At 38.1% G+C, this 24,489-nt stretch overlaps 1 pseudogene; it reads left to right on the top strand.

Moving 5' to 3' along the window:
- Positions 1 to 1,279: 1,279 nt before the first annotated feature.
- Positions 1,280 to 2,416, top strand: LOC112205580 (mitochondrial import receptor subunit TOM40 homolog; annotated as a pseudogene).
- Positions 2,417 to 24,489: the final 22,073 nt, after the last annotated feature.

Below are 24,489 nucleotides of genomic sequence, written 5' to 3'. Positions count from 1 at the left end.
TCTGACATTTATTCTCTTTTCTCATATCCTTCCATCATCAAGCTCTTTTGAAAGGAAATACTAGAAATTACAAAAAGTGAAAAATTTTGTGTTATTAATATTATTACTGAGAAAAAGATAGGAGAATTAAGAAGCTTTATATAATGGCAATGTCAAAATATGAACTTCTATGGTACGATCACCCTCACTGTCACTTTTACATTTCAGTGTTGATGAATTATGTACTAGTAAACTACTATGCATGTAATTTTGGCTCATTCTCTAAACTGCACTCCATAGAGTAGCAGGCAATTTACAAAAAAAAAAAAATTAAGAGCTTAAACTCAGATATAAGAATTGAAGGATCATATGATGTTCTATAAAACATGTGTACACATAAGTCTATATTAATAAATTCCTATTAAGTAACTCTAGAATTTATAGAAATGCTACTATTAATATATCTGTATTAAAAAGGTATTTTAAGAAACAGATGTGTGAGTCTCATTTTTCACCAAGTTAGTCATCGGTCCCCAATACAGGGGTGCTAAGTCATTATAAAAAAAGATACATGCCACCCTGAAGGTAATTACATATGATTTTTAATATATTTTCTCAGAAAATCAAATTTTTGGAAATATTTAAATTCAAAGCATTCTTTTTGCGATTTTGCATTCTTTTAACCGATTTTTCATTCCATTCCTTCTCATTTAATGTCTTGTTACATAAATTTTAAACATAAATGCGTAAGTCAAAATGTTTAAGAGTATTCTCTGGTATCTGAACTACTTTGCAGGATCAGATATTATACTGTGGAGAGTAATATCAGCACTTTTATAATTATGAAAATGCTTTTATGTCAGAAGATACTTAAGCTGAAGATTCATGGGTTACAAAAAATAAACATTTCAAACTTTAAACTTATTTTCTGGAATGATACTCGCTCTGAAATAATATTCAAAACACTTTTCCGAAATGCATCTAGCCACACAGGAGAATGAGCATGCAAGGAGGTAGAGGGTTGGTGGTGAAAAAATTATAGATTTCAAAGTTATTGTTTGAAATAACCCAAACAAGCAAAACATTAGTATTTTTATCTTGAAATTCTTGGTGAATTTTATGTTCTAGCCCATAATATATTAGTTTATTTTAACACAAAAGTTTCTTCCAAAATGGACATGTCCAAAAGATACACCATGCTGGCGACGGGGGTGGCGGCGGCGGCAGCGAGTTCGGTTGCGCGTGGCGCACCGGGTGGGAGCGGAGACCAGGCCGGGAGCAGGCGCCACCGCCAGCGACCATGGGGAACATGTTGGCCGCCAGCTCGCCGCCCGCAGGGCCGCCACCTCCGCCCTGGCCGCCGGGCTTCACGCTGCCGCCGCTGAGAGGCGGCCTGGGCGCCGGCACCACTAGGAGTCGAGGTTCGGAACGGACCCCCGGGGCTGCAACCGCCAGCGCCTCAGGGGCCGCTGAGGATGGGGCCTGCGGCTGCCTGCCCAACCCGGGCACATCCCAGGAGTGCCACCGGAAGTGTAAGCAGCTGTTTCCCATTCAGATGGAGGGTGTCAAGCTCACAGTCAACAAAGGGTTGAGTAACCGTTTCCAGGTGAACCACACAGTAGCCCTCAGCGCAATCGGGGAGTCCAACTACCACTTCGGGGTCACGTATGTGGGGACAAAGCAGCTGAGTCCCACAGAGGCGTTCCCTGTACTGGTAGGTGACATGGACAACAGCGGCAGTCTCAACGCTCAGGTCATTCACCAGCTGGGCCCCGGTCTCAGGTCCAAGATGGCCATCCAGACCCAGCAGTCGAAGTTTGTGAACTGGCAGGTGGACGGGGAGTATCGGGGCTCTGACTCACAGCAGCCGTCACCCTGGGGAACCCAGACGTCCTCGTGGGTTCAAGAATTCTCGAAACCCACTACCTCCAGAGCATCAGGCCTTGCCTGGCCCTGGGCGGAGAGCTGGTCTACAACCGGCGGCCTGGGGACGAGGGCACTGTCATGTCTCTAGCTGGGAAATACACATTGAACAACTGGTTGGCAACGGTAACGTTGAGCCAGGCGGGCATGCACGCAACATACGACCACAAAGCCAGTGACCAGTTGCAGGTGGGTGTGGATTTTGAGGCCAGCACAAGGATGCAGGATACCAGCGTCTCCTTCGGGTACCAGCTGGACCTGCCCAAGGCCAACCTCCTCTTCAAAGGCTCTGTGGATAGCAACTGGATCGTGGGTGCCACGCTGGAGAAGAAGCTCCAGCTCCTGCCCCTGACGCTGGCCCTTGGGGCCTTCCTGAATCACCGCAAGAACAAGATCCAGTGTGGCTTTGGACTCACCATCGGCTGAGCCCTCCTGGCCCCCGCCTTCCACGCCCTTCCGATTCCACCTCCACCTCCACCTCCCCCTGCCACAGAGGGGAGACCTGACCCCCCTCCCTTCCCTCCCCCCTCAGGGGTTAGGGGGGACATCGGAAAGGAGGGACCCCCCCACCCCAGCAGCTGAGGAGGGGATTCTGGAACCGAATGGTGCTTTGGGATTCTGAGTACCAGGGGCAGTGTGCCCAGTGGGCATGGGGTCCCAGGAGGGATTCCGGAATTGAGGGGCACGCAGGATTCTGAGCACTAGGGGCAGAGGCGGTCAGACAACCTCAGGGAGGAGTGTCCTGGCGTCCCCATCCTCCAAGGGGCCTAGGCCCGCCCCGAGGGGGCAGCGAGAGGAGCTTCCCCATCCGGGGTCAGTCCACCCTGCCCCGCCCACTTTCCCATCTCCTCGGTATAAATCAAGTTTATAAGTTATGGAAGAACCAGGACATATAACAGAATATATATATATATATATACGTGGGGAAAAAAAAAAGATACACCATGCTTATCTAAGGCTTTTAGTACCTCCTGTCACAGTTGCATATATGCCAGATTGAGGGGCACAGACCTAGGGGAATTTGATAAAATGCTCATTATACAGAACTGTAATACCTATTGTGGCATTTTAATTATGTAAAAGCTTAATGAAATACTACATAAAAAGATACTGTTTATTTTTCTGATAGATTTCATAGCACTCCGTGGTACTGAGATTTTCTAAAATTTAGAAAACAACATTAGTAATTATATTTGTCTACTATAGTAAGTATATTTTTCTTCTTTCACTCTTCAGGTTTTCCATTAATATAAACAGTAAAATTTCCATACATTTCCATTTATTTTAAATCAAAGTAGTGTCAACAAATCTACATTACCTATAGAATATAAAGAGAAGTATGTGAAACTTTATAAACTTTTAAGTTATACTTTCCTAACAGACAACCCCATACCTGCTCTCATGTCATCTACAGCACTCATTTTCAGCAATACTTGTTTAATTAGCCCAACTTCTGTGCTAGTCTGTACATTCCAAACACTTTTTCATAGAATGGCTGTAAACATGCTCCCTATTTCTGCTTGACATGTCACATCACAGTGCTCTAGAAGCTCTGTCATGCGTATTATACTCTCAGCATCCTGGATAATAAAGTTCATGTCCAGTTCAAATTCTCCACCAACCAGCTGAAAGTAAACAGAAAGAAACAATAGTGTTAACATGGGAGGTTACTGATAACAGTAGAATAAAATAATAACAAGAGTTCAAATCTACCACTCTAAAAAAATTTCAAGGCTTTTGGTGTAAAATTACTTTTTATAAAAAGTATAAGAGCTACAGATAAATGACAGGCATTGTAAGCATTGAAACTAGCGAACACTGAAGGGGTGGCCTGCCGCTCCACACCTGTGGGATATCTCATCGGGTGGGATGAGAGACTGAGAAAAGAAATAAGACACAGAGACAAAGCATAGAGAAACAACAGTGGGCCCAGGAGACCAGCACTCAGCATACCAAGGATCTGCACCGGCACCAGTCTCTGAGTTCCCTCAGTTTTTATTGATTATTTTTTTCATTATCTCAGCAAGAGGAATGCGGTAAGAGAGCAGGGTGATAATAAGGCGAAGGTCAGCAAAAAAACATGTGAGCAGAAGAATCTATGTCATAATTAAGTTCAAGGGGAGGTACTATGCCTGGATGTGCACGTTGGCCAGATTTATGTTTCTCTCTGCCCAAATATCTCAGTGCAGTAAAGAATAACAAGGCAGCATTGCTGCCAACATGTCTCGCCTCCCGCCATAGGGCAGTTTTTCTCCTTTCTCAGAACTGAACAAATGTACAATCGGGTTTTATACCGAGACATTCAGTTCCCAGGGACAGGCAGGAGACAGTGGCCTTCCTCTATCTCAACTGCAAGAGGCTTTCCTCTTTTACTAATCCAACTCAGCACAGACCCTACACGGGTGTCAGGCTGGGGGACGGTCAAGTCTTTCTCATCCCATGAGGCCATATTTCAGACTATCACATGGGGAGAAACCTTGGACAATACCTGGCTTTCCAGGGCAGAGGTCCCTGTGGCTTTCCACACAGTGCACTGTGCCCCTGGTTTATCGAGACTAGAGAATGGCGATGACTTTTACCAAGCATACTGCTTATAAACATTTTGTTAACAAGGCACGTCCTGCACAGCCCTAGATCTCTTAAACCTTGATTCCATACAACACATGTTTTTGTGAGCTCAATGTTGGGGCAAACTGGCTGGGACAAAGTGGCTGGGGCAAAGTTACAAATTAACAGCATCTCAGTGAAGCAATTGTTCAAGGTACAGGTCAAAATGGAATTTCTTATGTCTTCTCTTTCTACATAGACACAGTAACAGTCTGAGCTCTCTTTCTTTTCCCTACAAACAGAAATCTAATTTTCACATACATGGGAAAGGGTGATTTCAAATCTAGTAAATCAGAGCAAACTACAGCATGTGATTCCTGGATGGGATTCAGGAAAAATTCCTAAAAAGAGGGTTTGGCCTTTAAAAGTGATAATCAACAGAAAATATAGAATTTACTAAGGATAAATTTTAAGACATGAAATTCATTTTCCTTTTTGATATTACTAGTCTTACAGATAAAGAGATGTAACTGGGGCATAATCTCCATATACAGAAGATGAAGAAATATGAAACTGATACAACTTACAATAAATGTTGCAATAATGAAATGAATGTTAAAAATAAGTTGAACAGAAATATGCAAGGTCTTGTAATGCTTGTTTTTTAAGCACAAATGTGAATTGGGTAAAGAAAGCTGATTTAACAGCAACACATTTGACTTCAATATTATGGCAAATGAGTCCAAAGTCATACTGCCCCTCCCATTTGGTATTTTAAGTACAGTAATAGACAAATACACACAGAATAAAATACCATAATAATACTCTGTTACTCTCTGTTGATCGAATCCCATAGGAACTATTATATTCAGTTATAAGCATCATTCTTAAAAAAGAACACTGTCAAACTGGATATCCTTTTGGTCTAAAGAATGATAAGATTTAGGAATAAAATAATAATCATATACAACATCTCGCAAATTCAAAGTAATTAATTCCTTTGTTCATTCAATAAATAATTTATTAAGGTCTAGAAGTTACTGTTCTGGGAACTAGAATATATGAACATCCAAGATAAAGACCATGCACTAACAGTGCTAAATTCTAGGAACAAAGATTTATATGTATGTATGCATACACTACTTTATTCCAAAAAAAACACTGAAGGTGGCTACAAGTTATGTAAAGCATGAAGGAAGGCATAAAATATGAGTAGATGAGAAAAGAGGAAGCAAAGGAAAAACAAGATTAGGAACAGACAGGGAGTAGAATTAGGGTCAAGAAGTAGAAATAATTTCCTATCACTGAAAGGTATTCGCAAATACTGACAGGTCAGCACAGAATATGATATAAATAAGATAAATAGTAACAATACCACCACCTAACCTTACATGGCGTTTAGTACTGTTTTAAAGGTTTTACATCCATTATGACACTATTCTTATCTTCATTTTACAGAGAAGGAATCATAGGCACAGAGTTATAAGTATGTTGAAGAATGTTACAAAACGGGTAAGAGACCCAGGATCCAAGCACAAGACGTCTGTCTTCGTGCAAGTTCATATAAACATTACAATCTCATTTAAGAATTTTTTTTAGGAGGGAGGTGAGACAAGATGGCAGAACAGAAAACTCCACAGATCATCCTCCTACCCCTACCACAAGGATACTAAGTTAACAAACAACTACACAGAAAAAAGCATCTTCATAAGAGCTAAAAATCAGGTGAGCACTCACAGTACCTGGTTTTAACCTCGTATCACTGAAAAGACAGAAAAACAGTTCTGAGTCTCCGATGCCACCCCTCCCTGACCCCAGCAGCATGGCTTGGTGCCAAGAGCATCTCTGGGTGCTGGTGAAGGGAGAACAGAGCAATTGTGAGGCACTGAACTCAGTGCCATTTTGTTGCAGCAAAAAGGAAAACCTGACCAAACTAAGCTGAAGTCCACCCAAAAGAAGGCATGTCAACCAGACTTAGCCAGAGGGCAATCACTGATACCAGCAGTCCAAACCTGACTGCCCGCAAACCTCAGTACCAAAGGCCACAGTGCTCTTGCTGTCTAAGTAAACTTGAAAGGTAGTCTAGGCCATAAGGACTGCACCTCATAGGTGAGTCCTAGTGCTGAACTAGGCCCAAAGACAATGGACTGAAGTGGCATGGGACATACTGAGATACCAGCTGGGGCAGCTAAGGGAATGTTGGCATCACCTCTCCCCTAACCCGAGACTGCACAGCTTGTGGATCCAAAAGAAACCCCTTCCTTCCACTTGAGAAGAGGAGAGGGAAGAGTTGGGAGGAGTTTGTCTTGCATCTTGCTTATCAGCTCTGCCACAGAAGGACAGTGCACCTTGAGGTCATGAGGCCCTTGTTCCAGGCTCTAGCTCTGGGATGACATTTCTAGATACACCCTGGGCCAGAAGGAAACCCACTGCCTTGAAGGAAAGGACCTAGTCCTGGCAGCATTCATCATCTGCTAACTGAAGAGCCCTTGGGTCCTGAATAACCAGCAGTGATACCCGGGTACTACGTTGAGGACCTTGGTGAGCTTCTGAGACTTGTTGGCTTCAGGTGAGACTATGCACATTACCAGCTGTGGTGGCTATGGGGCAAAACTCCTTCCACTTGATAAAAACAGAAGGAAGAGTAAAGGGGACTTTGTTTTGCATCTTAGGTACCAACACCACCACCGTGGGGTAGAGCACCAAGTGGGCTTTTGGGTTCCCAATTCTAGGACTTGACTCTTGGACAGCATTTCTAGACCTGCCCTTGGCCAAAGGGGAGCCCACTGCCCTGACGGGTGAGTCCCAGGCCAGGCAGTATTCACCACAAGCTGATATAAGAGCCCTTGGTCCTTAAGGGACCATCGGTGGTACTTTGGCAGTACTCCTCATGGCCAGGTGTGGCGGTGGCTACGGGGTAAGGCTCCTCAGCTTTTGGAAAGGGGAAAAAGTGGAAAGAGTGGGAAGGATTGTGTCTTGTGGTTTGAGTGCCAGCTCAGCCACAGTACAACAGAATGCCAAGTAGATTTCTAAGTTTTTTGACTCTAGTCCCTGACTCCTCTATGGCATCTGTGGACCCACTGGTGGCCAGGGGGACTTTGCCACCCTGAAGAGAAGGACACAGGCCCAGCTGACTTTTCTACCTGCCAATTGTAGAGTCCCAGGGCCTTGAGTGAATATAGGCTATAGCCAAGGAGTGATTAAGACAGGCCTTGGGCAAGACCCAGCACTGTGCTTGCTTCAGGTGTGACCCAGCACCTGAAGTGGTGGTGGTGGTCATAGGGGTGCTTGTATCATACATCATACCAGCCCTAGCTTTATGTGTCTCAGAACAGAGAGAGAGAGAGACTCTGTGTTCTTGGGAGAAAGTAAGGGAAGAGAAAAAGAGACTCTGCCTGGTAATCCAGAGAATCACCCCAGATCTTATCCAAGGCCATCAAGGCAGTACCTCTACAAGTCTGCAAGAACCAGTGTCACTGGAAAACCTTCCCAAGAAGGATGGCTACAAATAAGCTCAGGCGATGAAGAGTACAATAAATACCTAACTCTTCAATGCTCGGGCCCCGAGGAACATCTACTAGCATTAACACCATCCAGAAAAACAGGACCTCACCAAATGAACTAAATAAGGCACCAAGAATCAATCCTCGAGAAACAAAGATATGTGACCTTTCACATGGAGAATTCAAAATAGCTGTGTTGAGGAAACTCAAAGAAATTCAAGATAACACAGAGAAGGGATTCAGAATTCTATCAGATAAATTTAACAAAGATATTGAAATAATCTTAAAAAATCGAGCAGAAATTCTGGAGCTCAAAAATGCAGTTGGCATACTTAAGAATTCATCAAGTCCTTCAAGAGCAAATTGGATCAAGCAGAGGAAAGAATTAATGAGCTTCTGAAGAAAGGCTATTTGAAAACACACAGAGGAGAAAAAAGAATAAAAACCAATGACACATGCTTACATGATCTAGGGAATAGCCTCAAAAGGGCAAATCTAAGAGGTATTGGCCTTGAAAAAGAGGTAGAGAACAGGGTTAGAAAGTTTATTTTGAGTAAACCTTCAAATAACAGAGAACTACCCAAATCTAGAGAAAATATCCAAATACAAGAAAGTTATAGAATACCAAGCAGATTTAACCCAAAGAAGACTACCTCAAGACATTTAATAATCAAACGCCCAAAGGTCAAGAATAAAATAAGAATCCTAAAAGCTGCAAGAGAAAAGAAACAATAACATACAAAGCAGCCCCAATACATCTGGCAGCAGACTTTTCAGTGAAAACCTTATATGCCAGGAGACAGTGGCATGACATATTTAAATTGCTGAGGGAAAAAAACTTTTACCCTAGAATAACATATCCAGTGAAAATATCATTTGACCATGAAGAGGAAATACAGACTTTCCCAAACAAATAAAAGCTAAGGGATTTCAACAACAGCAGACCTGTCCTACAAGAAATGCTAAAGGGGGTACTCCAATCAGAAAGAAAAGGGCATTAATGAGCAATAAATGATCACCTGAAAATACAAAACTTACTGGTAATATAAGTACACAGAAAAATACAGAATATTATAAACACTGTTACTGTGGTTTGCAAACTACTCTTATCCTAGGTAGAAAGACTAAATGATGAATTAAACAACAATAATAACTACAACAACTTTTCAAGACATAGGCAGTATAAGATATAAACAGAAACAACAAAAAGTTAGAAAGCAAGGAAATGAAGTTAAGGCAAGTTTCTACTAGTTTTCTTTTTGCTTGTTTGTTTGCTTATGCAAATAGTGTCATGTTATCAGGTTAAAATAATGAGTGATAAGATAGCATTTGCAAGGCTCATGGTAACCTCAAACCAAAAAACATACAATGGACACACAAAAAAATAAAAATCAAGAAACTAAATCACCAGAGAAAATCATCTTCACTAGAGGAAGACAAGAATGCAAGAAAGAAGACCACAAAACAACCAGAAAACCAAAAACAAAATGGCAAGAGTAGATCCTTACTTAATAACAACAGTGAATGTAAATACACTAAACTCTCCAATCAAAAGACACAGACTAACTAAATGGATGAAAAGACAAGACCAATTGATCTGTTGCCTAAAAGAAACACACTTCACCTATAGAGACACACAAAGACTGAAAACAAACAGATGGAAAAAGATATCCCATGCCAAAGAAAAACAAAAAAAAGAGCAAAAGTCACTATACATATATCAGACAAAAGAATTTTCAAGACAAAAACTAACTGTAAAAAGAGACAAAGAAGGTCACTATATAAAGATAAGGGGGTCAATTAAGCAAGATGATATAATAATTTCAATATATATGCACCCAACACTGGAGCACCCAGATATATAAAGGAAATATTATTACAGCTAAAGACAGCTATAGGCTCCATAATATCTGCAGACTTCAAAACCTCACTTTCAGCTTTGGACACATCTTCCAGAAAGAAAACAAAGAAACATCAGAATTAATCTTCACTACAGACCAAATTGAGCTAATAGATATTTACAGAACATTTCATCCAGAAGCTGCAGAATACACATTATTTTCCTTAGCACATGGATCAGTTGAAAAGACAGACCATATGTTAGGTCACAAAACAAATCTTGAAACATTCCAAAAAAATGAAATAATATAAAGCATCTTCTCTGACAACAATGGAATAAAACTAGAAATACCAAGAGAAGTTTCAGAAACTATACAGATACATGGAAATCAAACAATATGCTCCCGAATGACAAGTGGGTCAATGAAGAAATTAAGAAGGAAATTGAAAAATTTCTTGAAACAAATAATAATAGAAACACAACATACCAAAATCTAAGGGATACAACAAAAGTTGTACTAAGAGGGATGTTTATAAGTGCCAATATCAAAAAAGAGGAAAAATATCAAATAGACAACCAAATGCTGCATCTTAAAGGACTGAAGTATCAAGAGCACACCAAATCCAAAATTAACAGAAGAAAAGAAATAATAAAGATCAGAGCAGAATTAAATAAAATTGAAATAAAAAAATACAAAAGATCAAAGAAATGAAAAGTTTATTTTTTGGAAAGCTAACGAAAATTGACAAATCTTTAGCCAGACTAAGAGAGGAGATCCAAATATAGAAAATCAGAAATAAAAAAGGAGACCTTACAACTGATACTGCAAAAGTTCAAAGGATCATTATCAGCTACTGTGGGCAACTACATGCAAATTAGTTGGAAAATCTAGAAGAAATTTATGAATTGCTACACACATAAAACTACCAAGATTGAACTAGGAAGAAATCCAAAACCTGAACAGACTAATAACAAGTTACAAGACTGAAGTTGTAATAAAAGTCTCCCAGTAAAGAAAAGTCTGGGAAATGATAGCTTCACTCTTGAATTCTAACCAAACATTTAAAGAACTAATATTAATCCCACTCAAACTATTCTGAAAAATAGAAGAGAAGGGCATACTTCCAAATAGAGGAGGAAGGAATACTTCCAAACTCATTCTATGAGGCCAGTATTACCCTGTTACCAAAACCAGTCACAGACACAAATTTTTAAAAATATATTTATTGACTGACCAAAAAATAGAACAAATGAGGGATTCTTACCCCAATTTTGTTTGTTATAAATATTTATAATATGTCTCTAGTTCTACAGTAAGGATATAAGCTTGGTTAGTTACATGGCTTTAACAAGTTTACATCAAAAAATATCTCATAAGCCACTGGCACTCTGAAAAAGGTACTGTGATGCATTTCATTGGTTTCATTATAATAAGGTCTCTTGTAAAAATTGTCACTAAGCAAAAAATAACATAACTCTGGGCTACTAGAAAATCCTTAGTTCTTCATAAGTACAACAAACAAGCACCTAACAGTAGAATTAAATTGGACATACTGCCAGAAATTACAACAATGAATGCAAGTTTGAATACTAGCTTCATAGTTCTCAGCCTCAAAAGTGAGAACCTTAAAAGGTAAAAAGACTTTGGGATGACAGTTTCAGTAACACTTGGTTGGGAAAAGATTAGGAAAAATACAAAGAATAACTTTATTCTTAGTTTTTCCTAAAAATGAATTATTAGGGAAAAATATAATGGATATCACGTGTGTAACTCATAAATTACTGACATTACACAGCATAAATATTTTTAAACAACTACATTTACATGTAAGAGTTTTTGAGATATTAGCTTGCTGGTCTAGAAGCAAAATAATTACCACTTGGGGAATAATAGTAAGGAAGAATGAGTTCATATATCAATGTGCAATGGAATCAGAGTATCCACAGTTTAAAACTGAAAAAGATGTTACAAACCATCTATTTGAATTGCTCCCTTCATGGAGAGCCTAGCTAGGCTTTTATAGAGACAAATGGATACTGTTTCAGTGACTTTTAATATTTCAAAAAGTATCACGTATCATATCTCACTGGAAAACAAAGTCATATTTATTTAATAGAAATAACAGTAGAAACTGGAGAAGAAGGTAAGGTAAGAAATAATTTTAAAAATTAAATGTTGGTAATCATGGAATCCCGACACCAGGGTCAAAAACTAAGGTAACAGACAGGTAGAATATTCAAATTTCCTGACTAGTCCAGTGATCTTGCCTACCTCCACACTACTTTGAATACAGGACATAAATAATAGATTTAACAAATGCCAAATGTTTACAATAGTGACCATGGAGCAATGAGATTACTGGCGACTTTCCATTTCTTCTTCACATATATTTTTAAATGATTTGCAATGAGCACATATACTATTATAATAAAAACATACGCAAACATGCACACACACATTCACACACATTTAATAGTGAGTCTTCCTAAAGCAAAACCTATAATTGGACAAATCATGTTCAGAAATATGATTTTCCCATGTTTCCTTTTCCATTCACATAATCTTGGAGTATGTTTCATCATTTATAAAACAAGGGTAATGGTTGGTTCTTACACTATGTTTCACTAATTATTGCTGGGACCACTCAAAAGATAGATGTAAAAGTAAATCTACTAACCGATTATGCAATGAGTGCCACTCATGTGGTATCTAATAAACAGTCTTCATTCACTAGAAACATAAGATAATTTTTTTTTTTTTTTGAGACGGAGTCTCGCTCTGTCACCCAGGCTGGAGTGCAGTGGCGCGATCTCGGCTCGCTGCAGGCTCCGCTCCCCGGGGTTCACGCCATTCTCCTGCCTCAGCCTCCCGAGTAGCTGGGACTACAGGCGCCCTTAAAAGCCTAAAGGAGAACTAACATTTTATTCCTTACTACACCTATCTATTGAATGTATTTCGCAAGCCATGTGTAGTTTCAAGGTACAGGAAATATAGCGGTAAATGAAACAAAGTCCCTGTCTTCATATAGCTTATGTTCTAATACAGGTCACAGACAATAAACTAGTAAAATGTATATAAATAATATGATTTCAGAAAATGATACTTTTTTATGGTATTTATTTTTATGAAAAAAATATAGTCTTGTAGTAATTTGTTATACAATTTTTTCCTGACTACCTTAGCACTACTTGAAGGCAGGGACTATAGCTTATAAATAAACTCTGCAGCAATAAGCTATGCTCATTGATTGATACATGGTAAATACTTGATAAATGTCTCAATTAAGGAAAGATAGGAGGAAATACCTTAAAGGTAAAAATTCAATACATTCAATAGTTTGATACAGATTACTTACATTACAAGGCAATGTCACATATTAAAGGAAGAAAAACAAAAGGTTTTAAAGTCAGAATAAAATCATTCCTCTAAAGGACTGTTAAATTCCCTAAAACATGATTTTGGGGGAATAATAAGGTCCTCAAAACTAGCATTCAAAGTATTAAACCATCATTGTTGTGTTAAGTAAATTATTTGGCCTCTTGGAGTCTTGATTTTCTTACCAATGAAATAGGAATGAGAGCATAGGAATGAACAGCTGTCATTATAGAAAGGGGTTGTAAGCACAAATGAGATAAATTATGATCCTTTGAAAAGTACAAAGTATTACAGAGAAAGCAATAGCATTAATTCTGGCAGCAGTCTGGAATGGAGCAGTAATTCCAGTCATCTGGAAATACAGGCAGTAGTGAGTCATGGCTATAGACTCAGAGCAGGGAACTGGTTTGGATAAAGTGTGTGACAAGTTGTGGGGGATATTTAAAGGAGCTGGGCAGGGTCAGGCATGGTGGCTCACGCCTGTAATCCCAGCAGTTTGGGAGGCCGAGGCGGGCGGATCACCTGATGTAGGAAGTTCGAGACCAGCCTGGCCAACATGGGGAAATCCCGTCTCTACTAAAAATACAAAAATAAGCCGAGCGTGGTGGTGCATGTCTGCAATCCCAGCTACTCGGGAGGCTGAGGCAGGTGAATCACTTGAACCCGGGAGGCAGAGGTTGCAGTGGCCACTGCACCACTCCAGCCTGGACAACAGAGCAAGACTCCGTCTCAAAAAAAAAAAAAAAAAAAAAAAAACATCAGAGCTAGGCAGGTTCCACACCCAGAGCTAGTGGTCAGGAATCAAATGGCAAGGAATCAAATCTAGTCATACAAGCCACAGTCGGGTCAAACCTGAAAAGACAGTTGCAGTGACCATGGATCCTCAAGAACAGAATAGGAAGGCAATATAAAGTTTGGTAAACAGTCAGGAATCTGGAAATGTGATGAACAAAAAGAAGGATAATGTAAATGAGAGGCCAAATTTGAGATCTTCAAAAATGCAGCAAGGCAGTTTTGTGCATCAGCTCCAGTGTATGTATAAGGATCCTTTGAAGGAAAGCATTCACTCTTGAGGAGCAGGTGCTCAGGATTACATGATTGAGGTAAGGGAATGTAGGTGGAGCCGAACCAACACTTTCTCCTCAAGAAAATTCTGGCAATAAATATCTTAGCCAGTTTTTAGAAGAATCTTTCCAGTCATTCATTTTCTAACTGGACAGCAAGATAAAGCTTCATCAAATCTCTAGACAAATTTCCCTTGGGACTTATGCCATGTTTTCATGATACCACAAAATATTTTGAAAGTAAAAAAACTCAATCGTCGATGTATGCACTCATTATTAGATCCTCAGTATGTATGGTTTCAGCTATGAATGAAAGCACTGCCTCCTTTCTTGTTGACCTGAGTTTACTAAGTAATTGGCTAAAGTTAATTAATGAATCAATTGTACTGTAGCAACATGCATGTGAATGCTGGGCAAAACCCTCCTGTGGATGGGAGAGAATTACTGTCTTTAGGTAACTGTTTGTTTGCTTTCTATCTCTACATTCAAAACTGACCAAGGAATGCCACTAGCTAGACATGTGTAGTGACTACCAGCGAACCTCAGGGAGGCTCACTCAGGACTGGCTACCCCCAGGATGGAGGGGTGGCATGCCAGTAAGGAACCTGGCCTTAGCAGCAAGTTGGTTTTTTTTCTGCAAGTATCTTATATATCTTCTCCAACCAATTTTGTTCCCCTTGGTTCTTGGGAACCATTATACTGTTAGGTTAATGGATCATTGGTTTATCCACCTGTACATTTCCTGAATTTTGGCCATTCAACCATGCATTCCTGGTGACTGGGTTTATAAGTATTAGCTTCCTAGGTCCAACACCACATTTGGATATCTCTTAAGTATAAATTGGTGTAGTAACCGTGATATATCAGCATAGAGATGGCTCCATCCATTAAAAATATATTGGTATTGGTGGTTTCAAAAAATTGTATATTTGTTACTGGCATATAAAACAAATGAATGGCCAGATACAAAATTGTACAGAACCCAGATTAGTATCTAATAAAGAATTAATAAAGAATATGTATTAATGTAGATATATTCATTTACATATTGTTTTTTTCAAATTGGCCAAATTTTTCAAAACAATTACATATTAAAAACTGAGATATACGGAAATTCCAACTAATAGGTTTATAGTCATTCCTAGGGTAGGCATTAACACTTCTTGGTAAGTTCTGTAAGTTAATTATAGTTTAACTTCCTAATTAATTAATTCTGTAAGTCAATTTATAGTTTAACTTCCCAGAGGCTTTGGTGTCTTTTTTTACCCTCACTTTAAAGTACACACAATCGTATGAAATAGATCACATCTGGTCAACAGTTCAAATTTTTTTATTCTTTAAAGCACGTACAAAAAATATACTAGTTAGAATTCCTGTGAAAAATTCTAATACAGAGGAATTATATGGCTATGTTTGGAAAGATAATATTTCTTTAAAAATGTGTTTTTTTATGTTTTATGTTTGCAATAAGGATTATTTAAGTTTGATTGAAGAACTTCATGATTTTTATGTATTATTTTCTTGTATTGAGAAATAGTGGCCCATTGTTGGGCTGTATTTAAAATTAATGTGTATGAAACAAGAAATATTTAATTAGAGTTATTAATTTTCCACAAGTAATATGTGTACTTGACGTAAATCAGTATCTTTTATCATATCAGCCTCACATACAACAAGAATAATAGCAAGGACAACAACAACAAATTTGAATGTTTCCTTTGTGCCTATGCTCCCAACTATCATGTTATACTCATTCATATAAACCTAACAATTAATTTGAAGTCAGACACACAGGATTTACTCATCAGTATTAGAGCATTCGCTGTTATCCAGGAAGAAAACTATCCCTGGTGCTGAAACTGCTCTGTGTAGTCCTTGCGGTTGAAGAATTAAAAGTCTCTTTTAGACATTTCCTTTCATTGAAATTATGAATTGGATAAGTGTTCATACCTTAAAGGAAGTATTAAATTTCACATATGTTAACATCTTAATTAATATAAGATTAATATTCTACTTATGACTATGTTTTAATATTGAAAAATGAGTTTATGATGAGTTTCATTAGTTTCTAGAGAAAACAGTGGTTTAAAAAATTTCAGTCATAAGACATTGAAGAGTCTATGACTGTTCCAGAAATCTGAAAACATATACCACTAATCAAAAGTTTCTCCACTCATGTTGACTAGCATTTGCCTTAGGTGTCAGAATTAATGGATTTGTGTTAAAAATAAACACCTGAAATCTAATTCCCTAACTACATTATAACACACTTGATTTCAAGTTCTTAGCTTTTATTTAATGCTTATAATGACTTTAAATTGTAGCAAAATGGGCTTCTCCCAAGAGCACTGCTTTGTTGATCCTGAGTTGGGGTCCTAAGCCAGAAGTTAACTATGCTTTCTTATATTCTTGCAAGTAGAAGTACAGTGTTGGTGTAAATTCCCCTTAGATGGATAGCTAAGCCCAGAGGAAATGATGGTAATTGGAACCATATGACCGTATGCAATTCATGTGCATATTTATATCAAGAAAAGAACATTATAGGTCTGGTGAGACCCTATTTTGTTCTGACAATGCCATCTGTATTTACATGTCTGTTTCGGGAGTTTGGATGTCAAGGGATTCTGTGCTGGATTGTAAAGCATGTGCTTCTGCTTGATGTAGCTACTCAATTTTGTATTCTTGACTAATAAAGTCATAAACATAATTCAACCTCTGTGTGTGTGCTCTCCTTCCATTAATTTATACTTTAGCAAAAAGTATTGAATGTGTGTGTTATGTAACAATTTCCTATAAATTATATTAAATGATTTAGTAGCTTTATTCAATAAAGTTTTAAGTGTTTTCTTCTATGACTACATTACTTGTTAACAAGAAATTTCTTTAACGGAAAACTTCAAGGAAGATTATCTGGGTAACTCTTTCAAAAAGAATTGTACCTGTATTTTGGGATTGAATATATTAATTTCTTTTACTCTTTTAACAGCACATAATTTTACAAGACAAGCCACTTTTTCAAAGCCTGCGTCTCCTCCCATTTTCCCTATCTCTGTGATTGACACCTTGAACCCCTGTAGCCTGCCTCTGCTCTCTCTTAACCAGTCCTACTGATACTACTTCCTAAGTATTTTTCAGCCCTGTCCTTCCTCTCCATCATGATGGATTCACTTCCAGTTGAAATCCTTATGGTACCCTCCCTGGATTATGGCAGTAATCAGAGAGCTGGTCTCCTTAACTCAGGATTCACTTCTTCTCATCTGTTGTTCACAGTGACATCAGAAAGATATTTTAAAATGATGAACTAGAATTAATTATATAAAACACACATACACACATAAATAACACTTAAATTTTTCAATGATGTTCCAATTATGTAAAATATAATATAGGAGGCACTTTATGTTCTGGCCTCAATCTTTCAATTCAAACTTATCTCCTGCCACTATCTCCTTTGAACATTGTATTCCAGCTACTTTAGAATAATAATAATATATAATATTCATAGAGCCCTTCCTGGGTTCCTATCACCGTACAAAATACTTCACATATAACATTTAATCTCTGACAACTTTATTAGGCATGCACAATTATTATCTATCTATATATCTATATCTATATATGTATAATCTATATTTTATAGATAAGAAAATAGAGGGTAAAAACTTGCCAAAATTACAAAGCTTAGAAGTGTAGCAGTTGGGATTTGAATCTAGGCATCCTGCCTCTATAGTCTACAGTGGCTTTCTTGTGCCAAAAGCCTTGCAGTTCCCTAGACTTAACATTTCTCAAAATCTGTGTCTTTCACATGCTCTTCCAATTGTCTGGAAAATCTTTCCCAACCTCAGTCTAACTGTGGTACTCATGTTCACCCCACAAGAATTGACTCCATCTGTCCCCTCTCCATGAAAATTTCTTTGAATCTCAGCACTTTGGGAGGCTGAGGCAGGTGGATCGCCTGAGCTCAGGAGTTCGAGATTGCCCTGGGCAACATGGTGAAACCCCGTCTTTACTAAAATACAAAAAACTCACCAGGTATGGTGGCACACGCCTGTAATTCCAGCTGCTCTGGAGGCTGAGGCAGGAGAATTACTTGAGCCTGGGAGGCAGAGGTTGCAGTGAGCCAAGATTGCACCACTGCACTCCACCTTGGGCTACAGAGTGAGACTCCGTCAAAAAAAAAAAAGAAAGGAAGGAAGGAAGGAAGAAAGAAAGAAAAAGAGAAAGAAAGAAAGAAAGAAAGAAAAGAAAGAAAGAAAGAAAGTAAGTAAGTTTCCCTGGTAAGGGCTTATGCCTTGGCACTGAGGGCATCTTGCAAAACTCAAGGATGCCACTTGGCATAGCAGATAGAAAATAATTGTGATATGAGACAGGCCTGAATTGGATTTATGGCTCTACTGCATATTGGTTTTGTGATTTTGGGAAAGTCATTTAATCTCTCCGAATTTTAGTTTCTTTAGGGATTAATAGTACCTTTTCCAGGGAGCTGTTATTAGGATGAGACAACGACCAGAACATAGCAAGAATTCATTAGTGCTCTCGCCACCCTTCCTCCGTTGCAGCCCTCAGTACCTGAATGGCAATCGTGCATCTTCTCATCGGCCTGGAATTGCTTCCCCTTTCATCTTTGGCTCTGCAGTATTCAGTGTCACTAGTGAAATGTGTGAAATGAATGAATCGACAACTGATGCTTAATACCTAATGAGACAAGTGAATGAATCCTTTTGCTCATTTTATGGCCAGAAAGATAGTGTAATTAAGTAATAACAACTGGCAAAAAAGAGAAACTCAACCTATACTTTGTCCTTTTCTCAAGTAGCATCTAAAACTTTTTCCTTCTGATTAAAAAATTATCACTGAAGGATCTCTTTGAATGTGTCTTGAATTTTATATAAGCAGATGATCACAGCTCAGCATAATATTAGAAGATTATATGATTTTAAAAATTGGTTCATAGTTTTATAGTCTTGGAATATCTATCTATCTGTCTCTCTGTCTGTCTGTCTGTCTGTCTATCTATCTAGGTATCTATCTATCTACCTACCTACCTACTTACCTACCAATCTGTCATCTTCAAATATATTTAGGCTGCTTTCCTGAGGCTAATTTTTTATTCCATTCTTTCATCTTTTTCAAGATCCTGGTATTCCCTGGTGTATTGGGTCTAGGTATTTATGATTAGGAGAAGAAATGATTCAGTGGCAGCTCCCCAGGATTTTGAATTATGAGATATGAAACTAGAAATGGCAACTTAGGTGGATTGTTTGAGAACACTGCGTATTACTGCTTCTGTATCAACTTCTATTCTCCCTTGTTCATACTTTTTAAATACGCATTTCAAGCACTATATATTGGTGAACATTTGAACCCAAATCATATAGCAATAGAAGATGCCATAGTTGGAAAGGCATAAAAGGTCATTCTAAATGTGTGAACAAATTAGAGAACTACAAAATTAGAGATCATCATAGCTATATTGCAGACAGACTTCATTGCTTTTCACAGAAATTAAGCCATAGATAACAATGACAGGTTGAAATAGGTCATGATTTCTAAAAATAATGTCATGTAAATTACCTATCTAAATACACTAAAATATGAATTATTTGAAAAAATGAATAGCAGGTCCTCAGAATAGCCCTACACATAAGTATCTAATAAAAGCATGAGTTCAAGAGCAGAATGTTAATGAAGCTCCCTGCCTTGGTTTCTTTAATAAGATTTTCTATTCCGCTTTCTGGAACTATTATGTTCCCATTATAAACTTTGTACCAAGTTAAAAGTAAGGCCCCTTTTGCCCCTTTTTTCTGTCTTCCTGGCTCTCTAGTCCTAGGAAGTTAAAAAGAGTCAGAAAATCCCATCTTTTCTTCTATGAAGTTTGGGAGAAAAGTCAAGATAGGCTATAAAGTGTTGCACGTGATAATCCAAGCATCCTTCTACTGATAGTAGAGTCTCATTATCCTTCCTCAGATATATGCAATGATGAAAATAGATAATGAGAAAGCATGCATCCAAGTAACTCTTTGAGTGTATAAGGGCTGATTAAGTTGAAAGAAGATTGCCAGGCGAGGTGGCTCACGCCTGTAATCCCAGCACTTTGGGAGACTGAGGCAGGCACATCACTTGAGGTCAGGATTTCGGGACCAGCCTCGCCAACATGGTGAAACCCCATCTCTACTAAAAATATAAAAAATATTCAGGCGTGGTAGCGCATGCCTGTAATCCAGGTACTCGGGAGACTGAGGCAGGAGAATCACTTGAACCCAGGAGGCAGAGGTTGCAATGAGCTGAGATGATGCCACTGCACTCCAACCTGGGCAGAAGAGTGAGACTCCATTAAAAAAAATTGCAAAGTATCTACTAATCTAAAAAATGCACAGCCTCAGTTCTCAAAGAGTTTATGTTGTAGGATCACGTCAGTTCCATATATAATTTGTTTATCACAACTGCACACTGTTACTGAATCTGAAATGCTTCAAAATCTGAAAGTTTTGAGCACTTACATGATGCTCAAAGGAAATGTTCATTGGAGCATTTCAGATTTCAGATTTTCAAATTAAGGATACTCAACTGGTAAGTATAATGCAAATATTCCAAAATCTGAAAACTATCCAAAATCCAAAATACTTCTGGTCCCACGAATTTTCGATAAGGGATACTCAACAAGTATTTTAAAAGATCAAAATAAGGTAAGAGAATATGGATATTTAAGCTTATGGTTATTTACATGGAACAGTTGAGGCCATTAAAAAAATGTCTAAGACATAGGCAGTGGAAGGCTGAATTCAAGAAAAAGTCTCAGAGCTGAGGAAACAAAGAACCTATGAGGTTAAAGTGTTAAATGAGCCAACCACATGAGTGTGAAAGGGAGGCCAAATGAGAAAATGATGTTGCTTGGATGTAGAGGAAGTTCTGGAATAAATGTGGCAGTTGTTAGAAGACATTATAGTTAGAAGACATTATAGTTAGATGGATAGACAGTAAAGAAGGGGCTTTTGTATTAAAATAGAGGAATAGTGGTTGGGAATAGGAAATATGGAGCTAAAATTATGCCAACCCACTTCTATTAAATAAATTCTATGACACCTTAGCCTTTGGGAAAACGACTAGCCTTCAGTGGAGCACATGTCAAGGGAAGCATTGTCCCCATATAGATAGCTGAATTTTAATTAAAGCAAAGAAATGGAGTCAATGTCCTCTAATGAGGTTTCCAGAAGTCACATTGAAAATATTTGGGAGGGAGGGAAGATTGATTCAGAAGTAAAACACAGAGCAGTATGGAGATAAGACACTGGAGAGCATAAATGAGTCGAGTTTTCAAAAAAATAGAACAAAATTTTTGAAGTCAGTTGCCTATTAGCTTCCCTCACAGTTCTTAGGGAGATATAACTGAAGGCCTCCAAAGAATTTGTGTCTGTCCATAAGGTACAGAATAAATTTATTTCAAAGATCTCCTCCTCCCAGAGTTGATTATTTGACTTAGGGCAAAAGACTGAATGTAAATAGTAGCGAAACTGTCTCTGATATTATTGTAAGGAATAAAATAATTTTGCTTTGTAAATAAAATAGAATATTTTCTAGAGAGAACTGACCCAAACTCAATTTTAGGACTGGTCCTGAAATTCAGAAATGCCTTTCCCATATTGCCTAACTGTGCCTTTTTCACTGGAAAAAAAGTGCTGCCTTCAGGGAGCACGCCTCCCCCAGAGATCAGTAAAATCAATGAGAAATGCAATGTCCATTTGTCAGTAAAGACATCTGAAGTTTGATGGGTTTCTTGGGACTGGACAACTAGTTAAAGATTCTAAAGAAAAATTAAGTGGGGCGTAGAAACCAAAAATCTCAAGAGATCTTTGAAGAAGGAAACATGAAAAATGAGGACAAATTTAGAGAAATGTTGCTGGCATAGATGTTAACTTCCAGAAGAAGATGGAAATAGACTACCATGCAAAACAAAAAGACAGAAGAGAATATTAGCACTCTGTTGCAAAGGAGAATAGGTATGCTCTACTGGTAAGTATAATGCAAATATTCCAATATCTGAAAAAAATCCCAAATTCAAAATACTTCTGGTTCCCTGCATTTTGGACAAGGGATACTCAACAGGTATTTTAAAAGATCAAAATACAGATCACAGAATATGGATATTGAAGAATATGAGCAAACGAGAATAAGAAAAAATGTTGGAGGACTTTTAAAAATGTATAAAGAATTAATGAATGCAATTAGTATTTTTTTAATCAGTCATTAATAGCCACTTGCCATGATTGCCAACCCCTTTGATGAGTACTAATTTCAAAAGTATTAAGGAAAGGCAAATATTTAGACTCATACAGGTTAAAAGAAAATATTTTCAAAATTTCAAATTTAAGCTTATAAATGTTCTAATCTACTTTTGAATGTGTATTCGTGACCCAAGATTGGTTTTTTCCGGGCCCCATCATTCTAATGACTTTTTTTTTTTTTTTTTGAGACAGAGTCTCTCTCTGTTGCCCAGGCTGGAGTGCAGTGGTGTTATCTCGACTCACTGCAACCTCCACATCCCAAGTTCAAGCAATTCTCCTGCCTCAGCCTCCCGAGTAGCTGGGACTACAGGCACATGCCACCATGTTCGGCTAATTTTTTTTTCTTTTTTTTCTTTTTAGTAGAGACAGGGTTTCACCATGTTAGCCAGGATGGTCTCGATCTCCTGACCTCATGGTCTTCCTGCTTTGGCCTCCCAAAGTGCTGCGATTACAGGCGTGAGCCACTGCACCCAGCCCAGAGTTTTTTTTTAACAAGGTTCTTCTCAGCAATTCTAGTATCCAGATATAGGCCCATCATAGACATCACACAAGCGTGTACTTCATAATCCTGGTGAATACAGAAGTTTCCTGGACTCCTTGATGAGCTACTGCTTTCGCTCCTATATCAGTGTTTTCAGCTGATGTCATTTGTGATTGTGTTTCTGACTTTCTGTAGGCAGAAAAAAACTTTCATTTTTTTTGCTTACATGCACATAAATGTAAGTGCTAATTCTTATATTAAACTGTTTATTTCTATAATACTTAATTGGCTGTTTTCCTGGCTGAACCAAACCAAGAGCATAAAGGGATGATAACCTTCAAAACTGATTAAATTAGAGATCAATAAATGGAGCTGTTTTAATTCTATTATTCTTCTTTCATACATTAAATAGAAAATTTTTGTAGTTTTTCTTCACTGTCTCTTTGGTTACCATGAGGTACTGCTTGTAGTGAAAAGGTAGAATAAATACGTGATTCTTTCCCTTTATTTACCATTTTCTATTTATCACTCTTTTATTTGCCAGTTTTCTAAGTAGCAATATGGTTTCCTAAAATCCTAGAAAGTACTTGAAGAAATTAAAAATGGATTGACTTTTTAAAAATTAATTTTGGGAATTATTCTCCTGACTCTTCTCAGTCTGATGAAATTTTTCTGTAAGATGTTGTATTTTTAAGTACTAGAATTTTTTTTAAAGTTTTTATCTCTGCTGAGGCTTCACATCTGTTTGCTCAATTTTATTTTTATTTCAATCCTTGAGCATGTTTATAATATAGTAGTATCCCCTTATTGTGGCTTTACTTTCCTCACTTTCAGTCACCCACAGTCAAAAAATATTAAATATAAAACTCCAGAAGTAAACAGTTTATAAATTTTAAGTCACACCTTGTTCTGAGGAATGTGATGCAACCTCCCGCCATTCTGCTGTATCCAGTTCAGGATGTGACATACCCCTTTGCTCAGCAGATACACAATTCCTGCTTCCTGCTCATTAGACACGTGCAGCTGTCTAAGTTATCAGATGGACCTATCTCAGTATCGCAGTGTTTGTGTTCAAGTAACCCTTATTTTACTTAGTAATGGTCTCAATATGCAATAGTATTGATGCTGGCAATTCAGATATGCAAAAGAGAAACCTGAAAGTGCTTTCAGTAACTGAAAAGCAGAAAGTTTTCCACTTAATGAGGAAAAAGATATGCTGAGATTGCTAACATCTAGGGTAAGAACTATTCCTTTATTGGTACAATTGTGGAAAAGGAAAAATAAATTCTTGCTAGTTTCGCTTTTGTACCTCAAACTTCAAAAGTCACAGACACAGTGTGTAGTAAGTGCTAATGTAGGGTTCGGTATTATCCATGGTTTAAAACATCCACTGGAGGCCTTCCAAAGTATGCCCCAGAGATAAAGAGGGAATACTGTAGTCTTTTTATGCTAATTCCAGTATCTGGATAATGTATTTATTCTATTGACTGCATG

The sequence above is a fragment of the Pan troglodytes genome, chromosome 16 (genome assembly GCF_028858775.2).
Source record: "Pan troglodytes isolate AG18354 chromosome 16, NHGRI_mPanTro3-v2.0_pri, whole genome shotgun sequence".
Taxonomy (NCBI): Eukaryota; Metazoa; Chordata; class Mammalia; order Primates; family Hominidae; genus Pan; species Pan troglodytes.
Note: the sequence above shows the minus strand (reverse complement) of the source record. Positions and strands in the feature narration are given on the sequence as shown.